Source organism: Daktulosphaira vitifoliae, unplaced genomic scaffold (assembly GCF_025091365.1).
Source record: "Daktulosphaira vitifoliae isolate Bord-2020 unplaced genomic scaffold, ASM2509136v1 Scaffold_3, whole genome shotgun sequence".
Lineage (NCBI taxonomy): Eukaryota > Metazoa > Arthropoda > Insecta > Hemiptera > Phylloxeridae > Daktulosphaira > Daktulosphaira vitifoliae.
Window position 1 is genome coordinate 27,292,382 of NW_026099574.1, and position 12,710 is coordinate 27,305,091.

Sequence of the window (12,710 nt, forward strand, 5' to 3'; positions counted from 1 at the left end):
TATTAAGTTAAATTGTTTTAATATATCCAAAAAATATTGTACAATACTATTATAATATTTTTAAAGGAAAAGTGATACTATGAAAAACCAGTATAAACATAAACAACGAACTTAAGTAATTTATAAACGTGTGCTGATTAAAATTACTGTAATCATATTGTCATTTCTATTTTATTGATAGTCTACAGGATTTAGCTATTAACTTCACGATTAATATTTATAGAAAAATTAAATGTATAAAAGCATTTTATACAGTAGAAATATTTTTATTTATTATTTTTATATCATTTAATCGACTTATTCATATATTGGTGGGCGAACTTTTGGAACTTTTAGCTTTATATGGGCGGGCATAAAGCAAAACGGCAGCAATGACTTGTTGGTTGCCAACGCTTGCGCCCCAAAACTTACCGGTACCTGCGGCCCATTTGTGACTACCGCGTGTCTCGCATGTGTTCAGTACGGACAACGATTCTCTTACGAAGAACACCTGCATTAAATCTCCAAGTAAGTTCATCACGATTTTTTTTATATTTAACTATAAAACAAGGACATTTTCCGAGTTTTTTGTTGTAAATCAATTTACTAATAATAATTAAATTTCATTTAACTTCAACATGCAAACTATTATATAATTACCAGAAAATATACCATAAATATTTCAATCAATAAATATTTTATTAGAGATTTTAATCAAATACTCAAGCTGAATTTTATTGTTATTAGTGATTTGTGCCTTGCTGGCGATTTTTTTGGTATATTAAATTGCAAATTATAACAGATAAATATTAAACAAATAAATATGATAATTTTAATAATTACATAATATTATTAGAAGAAATTTCAAAATTATGTAATTTCAGGAAAGTTTTTAATTATTATGTTAAAATATTAATCCATTTCTGAATTGAAACTTAATCAATATTTGAGAATAAATGATAACGTAGAAAATATTTATCTTGTACTGGAGAATTTCTAAATAATGCTTTAAAATGGAAGATAGGAATTTTCTGTAGAGTTTGGAATTTTAAATTATGATGTTGTTTGGTATTTGTATTAAATCGATCAAAATAAAAAATTTAACATGTATACCAAATTAGAAAATATGTAGAGTTGGAAAAATTTTGCTAAATACCGTGTGATCAATAACAACAATATTTTACGCATAAGAAAGATAATCTAAATATAATGTTACTTCACTTGCTATAAAAATAAAAATAAATATGTGTTGAAAATATTTGAAAATTGAAAAATTATTTTTTATTATACGTATTTTTTAAAACTTTTAAACGTCTTTATACATTTTATTAGAAAAAAAATGAAATAAAAGGTTATTTCAATGTCTTAATAAATAGTAAAAATTAGTTGTATATCATTTTTAATTTAAATAAAAACTACATAAAAACTATATTCCAAAATTATTCGAATAGCTGTCAAGTTTTTACATTAATTAACAAACACTGGAAAAGTTTAATTTAAAAGGGTTCAACGGGTAAATAAAATGTCGGATGTAATTGAGTAAAACATCCCATAATCTGAACACTTTCACGTGAGGTTAATATTCATTTAAAAAAATGATATTTGTAGAATCATTATTTTTCTCGCTCCATACCTGGTATTTAATAAAGCAAATAAAAAATGTGAACTAATGAAAAAATTTAAGTTCAGAACTTTTTATTGAAAATATATATATACGTTTTTTAATTAGGCTCATAGTATAATCGTAACATGGTTAATTATGAACAGCGTTTGGGACTTAAATATTCATTAAGTTTGCTTAGGTAATGCTGAGTATGTGAATGATATTCGTATTTATTTTTCTTAATAAGAAACAATTTAAATCAATTAGGAATTTAATTACAAAGGCATGAGGATCACTTGCCTTAGAACAAAAAATGTTTCTGCGGTATATTATATATGCCTATGATAAATTTTTTCAAAGTTTGGTGTCGCAAAAGTAACCCAAAAATAAATTTTTAAAATGCCTCAAGTCCCGGGCAGTTGTTTGAATTTCAACAATTACTAGACAATCAATTACCGTTAAATAAGCCAACTTTTGGCATACTTTACAGATTTCATCATTTATTTATTATGAATAAATGTATTGTGTTTTTCAACAATACTAGAAAATATTTTACTAGCGCTGTAGATTGATACGATTAAAATAATTATGTATGTTTATCTGTTCCAAGTTGCCATTTGAGAGTTTTTAATAAATATGTAATATTAAATGTACACTTCATACTGAGTTAAGACTTATATCAAAACAAATTAAAAACTCGACAGAGAAAAATACGATGTTTTCTACATTGCGTTTTTAATAAATCATTTTTACTTTATTTTACTAATAAGTTATAGTTATAATATAAGAAATTTTTTACCGCGTGCTACGTTTTGTTAACAAATTTTAATTAATACTTCTACTTAGTTTAGCTCTCAAACTTATTTTTATATTTTACATGATATTTTTGCTCTATAATACTAGTTATATTTATTTATACTAAAAAAAATCAATTTTATATAATATTGTTTATATTTATAATCGTATGTTATACTTCACAATATGCTAAGGGTAGTAAGAATATTACTGCACGGTCAGAACAAAACCTGAACAAATATTTTCTCTCATGACGATGCATATTAATTGAGGCGAAAATTAAGTAGGAAAATATACCACGAATGGAAAAAAAAGAAAAACAAACAATTAAAAGCTTAAGTAATTTATTTTGCTGGCAATAATTGAACAAAACATAAGCGCATAATTATTAGGAGATTATCAACCCTTTCTTCACAATGCATATTTATACTTACTGAGATTGTAACTATAAACAGAAAATTACTGTTTATTGAAATTACATAAATATAATTTTCAAACTTTTATAGTAAAGATATCATTTGAATACATTCTCTATTTAATACTTACAAACTTTACTTTGATAGTAAACGATCTCTTATTTTTAAAATATCTTTTATGCTAAAAAGACACACATATTTGATATATCTATACTAATAATATTAATTAATTAAAATCGTTTGAAATAATATATAAAAATTATTTTTTTATTAATAATTATAAAATGAGAAAAATCAGAAAAAAAGGAAAAATACTAAAAAAAGTGACATACTTTTATCAAAATTCCGAATAATTTACTTAAATAAATTAAATTTAAAACTTAATTTGTAGTAAATAACAAGTAATAATATGAAACTTTTATTAAAAAAATGTTTAATTAAACAGATTTTTTATTTTTATTCTTTTACAAGTCTCAACAGCTACGATAGTGGTGTTTACATTTACAACTGAACAATATCAAAAAGTCGTTAGTATTTAAAGGTATCCATTTAAAACACATTAATAAATATCCTAGGACAGTAGAAGCTTGTCTTCCCATTAATTATGCGGTACACAGGGAGAATTGTAAGGAGATTTTTGGAAGTTTCTCTACCCTAATAAATGGACAGCACAGCAACAATTAATGTACGAAATGAGTAATGCGAGATAGATACATTTTGAAAAAAGAAAACCCAAAGTAATCTTTTAAGTACTATTTAATAAACTATTAATAAAAAATCAACTATATGTTAGTGTGTCGAGTACATAAATGATCTTAATAAATAAATAAATTTTGTTAAATAATACTATATAAGAACATATTAAAAATAACTTTTTGACCATTTCATTGTTAAACCTCAAGATAAAATGATTTTACTTTTTATTAATTTAACACAAAATTCTTTTATTGAATTTAGTAATTAATTTATAAAATTTTAAGTATTAGTCTTTAATAAGACGATTATCGGGATAAAGCTTTATGAAATATGCACTTAATGTAGTCAAAAATTAAAATACTTATTCAAAAGTTATGAATATATAAATAATATATGATTGCAAAACTTATTGTGGTTATATCCATACAGTAGGTATATACAATTTTAATAAAACTTGAAAGATAATACAGATTGTTGTTTTTAAAAATTAAATCGTTCACTATTAAATTGAATACAAACAACAAATACTACGAAACCACACACAACAAAAATATTTGATGACATGAAATAAAAAACGACTATTCAATTAAATAAATGACGATGAAGGTATTACTACCCATGTATGGAAAACTACTCTGTGAACATTCGAAAACGCTTTTCACAATTAAAACATATTGTAGACCAATTGGTCATTCGCTTTATGTTTGTTCGAAAGCCGATCATATATTATTATTTAACTGAACAGTGGCAGCCTCTTCCAGCTCCACTTCACTCCGCCCAGTCGGTCTCATCCCATCAAATACATTAATAATAATAATTGAAAATGGCATTATATCGTTGTTTGTTACTACCAAGCGTCTCCTTTCATTCTCATCTAAACGCATCGACGTTTCAATTGCGAATTTTGTACAACCAATATGAACATGTGTGACTTGGTACCCTCTTCTCGTATGGGCTCCTCTACATGGCACACAAAACCCATACTTTGGAATGATTGATGGCGGCCAATTGGACAGCGGCGGTCAACCTCACCATCACTTCATTTATCATCGTCTGATTATCGTTTTATAATAGATTTATCTTTTTCATCCGATTCGAATACAAATTGAACGGTGACAAATCAAATCGCCGAATTGTCAAAAAATATTTTTCAGTATAAACAAAAAATGTGATAACCTTTTTTCATGTTTTGATTCATTTTTATTATAACTCGGTTTTACAATAAATTTTGTAAAAACTTAACACGTAGTAATTTTCATATAAACTAAACGAATTTTTATTTAAAGAAAAAACCATTAATTTATGAGACTTGCAGTGCTTGTTTATTTAAATATTAGTATTAAATTTATTTATTCAATATTTATAAAAACATTTTCAAAGACTTCAATAATGCACCAAGACAATGGCGTACGCAGTATTTTTTCAAGAAAGGGTTTAAAGACTTTTTTTGCTTATTATATACTCTTATTAACATCAAAGTCATATACTGTTAATAGTTGGCCAATAAGGGAAGCTATAGTCCCTTAAGTCTACCCACGGAGACGACAATGCACAAAACATGAAATTTAATATATTTGTTTTTCGATCATTGTATTATAGAATACGTTTAAGGTTCGTAATCTGCCGATTTATAGTAAATTGTATTTAATAGTAGGAATTTTTTCATTTTTTATTATTCACCTTATAATTTCATAAACAGGAAACGTGTGACTTATATAGTTATGAGTTTTTCAATTTCTTCAAATGATCAAAACACGTATTATCAAATACTGATCACTGTACGTGATAAGATCGCTTTAGCTTAATACTTGTAGTAAACATTTTACAATATAATATAACATAATATTGTACATATTTAACATAAGTGTAATATAGTAGCCGGTATGGGCTATCGAGAAATGTTGAGAAACGTGCCTAGTAATATTATGATATTGGTCGAAACATAATATCACAAGGTATGTGCATTTAGTGGTTGATGTATAAAAAGGGTCAAAATCTAATAGGATAACTGCGTATTGAAGAATTTCTAATAAAATGTCTAAGTGACGGATACATGACGTTAAAGAACTTTAGATATATCTTGATGGTTATCTTGGCATCACTGACTCTAGATCCTTAGTGTGTATTATACATATATAACAAACTCATGATTTTCGGTAAAACTTCACTGAATTTCCTTTAGAAAAATCGAGAATTTCTAATGGGATTTCAATCAAGCAGAGTCAGAAAGTCTTTAACTGTACAAGTATTCTAACTTCTCAACAGACGTATGTAACTTGACATGATTTTTGAGTTATAAGAATGTATAATAAATATTTTTATGATGAAAAACTGCATGTGTTTTTACCTATCAGTAAAATATTTTCTTAATTACACGGTTCCTATAAAAAAAATTATTGAAGTAACAATTTTTAAAAATTTAAACATTAAATTACATAAAGGTTCATTGTTTGTCAAATCACGTGTTCAATGATCACGTTCGTCATTGAATCAACTCTTTGTTGATCGCAGGACACCATTTTACTAATTAACAATCATAGGTTACACCCTACCGTTATACCTATTGTACATCGATTTTAAATTGAACGTATCTCACAACGGCTTTCTAATTTTCTTTAGGTTCATAACTATTAGAAGCTAATGAAATTTAGTCAGTGCGCATAAAAAATGAAATCTTTTACTGGTACCAAAATAAGTTTATTGGAATAAAAGTCTTTGTGTTGGTTTTTACAATGTTTTAACCTAGTAATATCAATCGTTCAGTTTTTATTAAGTTGGGTTTTCTGCCTTTTAATATTTTTGAATATTTTGAACAGATTTATTGATGGTATGTATTGTGTTATGTTTTGTACTTTTCAAATAAATATTCCTGTTAATATTTTCGTTTTAACTGTTGAAAATCAAATGTTAGTTCGCTATACCGTATAAAACACAAATAAACACATAAGCGGGAACAACAGAACTGACTTAATGGTGATTGCTCGAATGCCAACAAAGAAAGGCGTTTAAGAAGGTCATTGCATACCGCCTGACTTATTTTTGATACACTTTACACTGTTGTGAATATCCAAATATGCGCCTCTTCTAGCGTGAGAAAGCCTCAGCTTTGTCTTAGTCGACGGACACAAACTTAATTAAGCCACGCGCAGGACGTAAATATAATTTTGCAATGCGGTTTCGCTTAGCATTTATAATCCTACGTCTCTGTTACTGCGTTGTCGTCTAGGACAGCTCTCGTGGGATATCTGAGAGTGATTTGCAATATTTATGCGACGTACAAACATTTTGATAATGAAAATGAAAGCCTTCTATCCGTCGGATGGATGTGATTTTTTTCGATTAGTCTTTTACCTACCCTCGTTTTATTCTCATATTTCGTGTGTCGTACGAGGAAAAAACATTATGAATAAGTTAAAAACGTTTGTCGCGGTGCATTTCCCTAGCGGGGTACTCTGACTTTATTGCATTATACTTGCGAGTGTGGCAGCTGTAGCGGTCCCATATCAACCCTCCGGCCGAGAACATTGAACGGAACTTGTACGTTTGTTGCTCTACTTGTGTGTGCGCCCAATTCAATTTGTAGTCAATTGGCAGACAACTAACCAACAGTGTCGCTGAGCGATAATCTATTTATGTTCCTACTGCCACTATCACTCGGTTGGTATAAATTGCAATTTACTGCCTTTAAAATACCTCCTCGTAAGCGCCTTTCGAGAATACTGGACAAAAGCGGTAGGAACTGAAGTCAATTGACGAAAAACACTGGAAAAGTATTTTCGATATCCGTATTTATTAAAAGTCAATTTCAACAGTGAATAGTACTTACAATATGATTATAAGTCATGATGCTTAAAAAAAATCACCGTACGTTAATACACAATTATGAAAAAGTGATGTCTAGTTTTTATTGCTCATAAACGAACTACTATTTTAAAATCTATTTTAATCTGTAGTAATATCATCAATCTTTTGTTTCTCATTTATCGAGAAGTCAAGGTAGTGTCTAAATATTTTCGCACTAATTGATTGTAAACATCACGCTATAAAAAAAAAAAAAAAACATTTATCTTGTTTTTTCATTATTTGTTCCGTTTAATCAATTATTCAGTCTCAGTTCTTATCGTCTTCTAATAATTATCACGTTGTTTTGGAGCGCTTTTTGAGATCAAGTCCTTACAATATTAAACAAATAAACTCCGAGCCTCTGGGTATAAAGAGTTTCAAAGGATATACAACACTGATTGCATTTGCACGTTTCGTATTAATTATTGTTACTTCTGAAACAATATGTCAGTTATATATATTGTATTTTACAGTCTTAAAGGGAACAAATAAAACGTACTGTTGCAAAGTAAAACACAACATTGTCGTAAGAAAAACTAGCACCGATTATGCCATTAATTAGATGGGATCATTGAAATTGAGTCGTAATATCCAATTTAGAGAGAAGTAAATAGATTTTTTACGAGGACCTTCACAAAAGGTCAGAAAAACAAACTAGTTTTATTATGAGCTTTAAAAAAAATACAGTGCCTTTATGGTTCTCCCTACTCTATTATATTTATGTGGCTAACCTAAAAGCATTTTTGTGTGCACCCTTAGGAATTGATATCATTTTATGGACTTTTTGTGTCTAAGTCTGTTTTAACGGTCTCTAAACGTTCTGAATACGTATTAATAAACTAAGTGCGCTCATAGGCATAGTTTATAGTTTAATTGAGTAAATTTTAAATAATATACTATAGGGACTTTTAAATTAAAATCTATTTCAATGAGTCTATTATCATCATTTTAATTACATCAAAATTATCAAAAAAAAAATTTTTTTTATTCAATATTAGGAAAAATTTTTAATTTAAAATTAATATTCATTATGTAAAATAGAAACCATTGAAAATTTATGTTTATAACGTTGTTAACGAATATTTTAGGTACGAAACCTTTTTAATGAAAGAAATGTCCTATAATCTTTTTTACATGATTATTTTTCTGCCAATTATTGAATAAATAGATGTGTTGAACTTATCTCACGTTCAATTATTTGATCAACAATATAAATAATACCAGCACACATTTTTAACATAATTTTATTTTCCATATCACCCCATTAAAAATCTGATAGAATTCATTCCAACACGTTTTTAAAAATACACGTCAATGTTTATTTTTAAAAATCCTATACAAAACTTATAATTTTATTCAAAATATTAAGGTTTAAAATCTATTATGATTTACATATATATTCTTTACAAATGGAGTTATTGGTGCACGTATTTATGAATGTGTCATAAAATATATAGTGAGTAAATTTTTATATAGAAGTATGTATTTTATATTACGCTATTTTTATTGAAAATAAAAAACATAACTCAACTCCGAAAATATCACAATATAATATGTTGATGAGTTCTCACAAATTTAAATAAGTTAAATCGTAGTAGGTAAGTTAGTGTTAACTCGTTTCAAAAATGAGAATGGAGCCGATGACATTTGACATTCTTCTATATATTTGCAAAAGTCAGTTTTTTTTATATATTTGTTAAAACAAAAAAATCACCGATCACTTATGCGAAAGATCGCGAATCTGACATGTGCCATAAACAGTATAAATTCTTAAATGTATTTTCCTTGAGGATGTGGGCAAAAACGTCAGTTTATATTTCTAAAAATAAAATAAAATGTTTTTATATAACTCGATAAGATTATCAGATAATATACCAGTATTACAACGTCCAAGTTGGAAGCAGTTAATAATTTACTTTTTCCAAACCACTGTGGAACAATTTAAAACAGATAAGACTTTCCAGTTAATTGCCAGAGTAATTACATAAAACAGAAACTATAAAGCGTCGATCGGAGACGAATACTTAAAGAGAAACCGAGCAATAGGAAGCAAAAACCAAAAAGATAACAGGAATTATGGACAAACTTTTTAGCATTACCCAAAATATGATTATTTACTTAATATTTACAGTTCAGAAAATGTTTTTGTTAAATTTCAAAAATATGTCAGAAAGTTAAAACATAAAAAGTGACCTCTTATTATAGTACTTTCCTGCATTTCTGACCATACGATTAATTTATAGGATCACAGTTGCAACTGATTGCACAGTGAATAATTCAGCCGTCGCTTTAGTGCTGATGTTCATCTGTGCTGTTTGCTGTTATTTTCCGGATGGGTGACCATACAGGAACTTTTACAACTTCTCATACTTTGCTTCCATACTAGTTTTTTATTCATAATGAGCTTGTGTCAGCCGGTACAAAATTAAATAGTTGGGATAGAAGCTATGATGATTCGTTTTATATAGCCATATCTACTACATAAATAAAAATTAAATAAATATTTTATTATTCAGGGATATTTATCTTAACTAAATAAATCTGTAAACGACAACATATATTTCAGAAAATTAAAAAGTTCTACTAAATTAATTACTTTGATTCATTTAAAAAACGTAAGCGCAATGCAAATTCCACTAAACCTTTTTCACTTTACTCATTATTATTAAATAAAATAATGTTAAAAAATGCAGTCAGTACATTTACTATTATAAAAACAAAATACCTAAGAACTAATAAAAAACAAAACTTGAATCAATAATTCATAAAATTAAAATAAGTGGACTATTTAACTCGGATTTCAAACGTTGAACATTTTAACACATTCCGACGGTGTTGCATGAATATGTAGAACACAAAATCTTATAACCTTTAACTAAATAATATAAGTGAGGTGCATTTAGATATAGGGGTAAACGTACGTTCTTTCATGACATTTTCGACATGTAAAAGGCCACTAAAATGTCAGTAGGTAGTGATAGTGTTTGTTAGTAGTAGCCGTATTATAGTAATAATAATAATATTATTATTAATGGTGTAAAAAGGTTTTGACCCAAATTAAACCAAACGTGAGAACACTAATTAAACCTTTCGTCGCTAATTATAATCCTTTGCTGCACAGGATCTCGGCGAAATAGAAGGCAAACCCTTATCAAAAATAATACAAACGTTTAACGCGTTAAGGAGCGTCGTTTCTTCACAGGAAAATATTTCTGCGGTTCGAGTTGTTTGAATTACGGAGACAAACGAACCGACAAGACGCGTGCCGCCCTTATTAAGAGAGGTTTCTACCAATTAACGATTTCACATTGGTGTCAAGTATTGGAAGACGGGCTCTTTATTATTGTTATCATTTCTCTTTAATCAAATTATCCGTAGGGCGTTTCTTTTGAAGGTTCCTGTCGACTCAAAGGAATCGACGGCTATTAATTAAATGGGAGTATAATTAAATTTTGACAAGCTATAGGAGTTGAAAGATAAAGAGAGATAGGCACAGAGCAAGTGAAAGAGGAAGAAAAATGTCATGTCGACAAATTATGCATAGCGTATATAATTGCGATTTCAAAGAAATAAGATATTTTACCTTCGGCCATTAGAGAGATATAAGCAACAACGCTTTGTAGTTTCCAATTTCCTAAATTCTAGACTACTGATAATGACAGTGAATTAAAACATTTCTAAAACAAAATGTTCGTTTCATTTAATCTTTAATATTTGAAGTTTTCTTAAATGTGTTTTCTATCTACGCTATATAAATATTTTTAACTTATTTGCTGGTTACAAGGAACGATCTCCTTTGTTAGACCGTTCCACATGTAAGACCGGACTAAGATTTCACTGCGTCCTACGGATACCTCACGTTATGAACCTTTCCCTATTAGATTTACTATTAAATTTAAATTGATACGATAAAAACATTCTTTTATGAAAAAATGATTTTCAAAACCATACAACCTCACAATGGTTGGTAATAACGGATTTTCAATTAGAAATCAGCAATCAAGTATAATGAAAGTATAGAAATATTAGGTAAAGTTGAGAAAATACCACGTAGTAAGCGATTTATTTTGTATTTAATTATTTTTCAATTTGCATACATAATTAAATAAACTTACTTGAATAAGTCGAAAAAGGAAAATAGTATTCAAAAAACAATTAACTAGCGTAACGATATTGCGTAACCGGTAACTGTTGACGTGACGTTATATAAAATGCAGTGAAATATTATGTTATCATTGGTCATCGAGGGTCGGTAAAAGCACATAAGGGTTACTATATTGAATGGCTAAAGCCATACAGCAAACGTTCGTGTCTTCAGGGGTTAATGATTTTTTTAAGTTATCTGCTTAGGATAATGGCGTATGAGTCGTATAATTAAAATGTCGAAGAACGCTACACTATGAAGGGGAACAGTATTAATTTTATGATAAAATAACAATTTGACGATGTTCCTGTTTGAACGTCGGGCGCCAGGAAGTCACAAACAAAGTCTGATTTTCTCTAATCAAACACACGCATAAAACAGTATTAAAACAACAAAAAAGTGATACGTTTACCGCAATATTGTTGAAAAGCGCGAAAGCAAAGTAAAACGCTGTCTATGACATCCAAAGGCTATTTAAAATAATTCACATTTACTTTCTCTTGTTATTATATCATACCAAATAAAACTGTAATAATTTCAGCATCGCTTGATTCTTGGCAAATTCAATTTAGCTCGTTGAATATGAAGAAATGATGATCTCAAAAAAGTGTAACACGATTTCAACTTCCCATTACCGTTTTCGATTTAAAAGGGCGGAAGAGATTAAAAAATAAAATAATCAATTTTCACAACAGATAGGACTTTTTTCGCATCTCTTTATTTTTTTAAAGTTTAGTTGACAAACTAGTACCCTCGAGTAAAAAACAATTTTTTAAAATGCTAATACACTGAAAAAAAGAAAGTTAAATACTTTACCTTAATCAAATTTATTGTTAGACTTCTTATTTATTTATTATATAAATTACAATAAAATAAATAAATAATTGAATTAAATATTTTGATAGTTTACTAATGATGTAAAAAAAAATTGATTTTTTATTTTAAAAAGAGTTTCTTGCTATCCAAGTCTTATAATATATTTTTTTGTTTATTTTTGCATATGCAATGCACAGTTATTCATACAATGCATAGTAAGAATGCGTAGTAAGAATAACTGTCGAATAATGTGTCGGTAAACATGCTTCCTATTTTATTGATTCATACTGATAAAATTCGTATANTTAGCATATTATGCGTAGTAAGAATAACTGTCGAATAATGTGTCGGTAAACATGCTTCCTATTTTATTGATTCATACTGATAAAATTCGTATACACTTCAAGTGTAAATACTC

General features: G+C 27.9%; 1 protein-coding gene across 3 annotated transcripts in view; it reads left to right on the forward strand.

Annotated features, from left to right (window-relative positions):
* Positions 1 to 393: 393 nt before the first annotated feature.
* The window catches only part of LOC126903319 (uncharacterized), a 49,935-nt gene continuing 37,618 nt past the window's right edge, over positions 394 to 12,710 (forward strand). For 2 of the 3 annotated variants that reach the window (XM_050681458.1, XM_050681457.1), the window contains exon 1: positions 394 to 507. The gene's annotated coding sequence lies outside the window, so the exon portion shown is untranslated. The remainder of the gene's footprint in view (positions 508 to 12,710) is intronic. The other variant, XM_050681460.1, reaches the window with a different exon arrangement.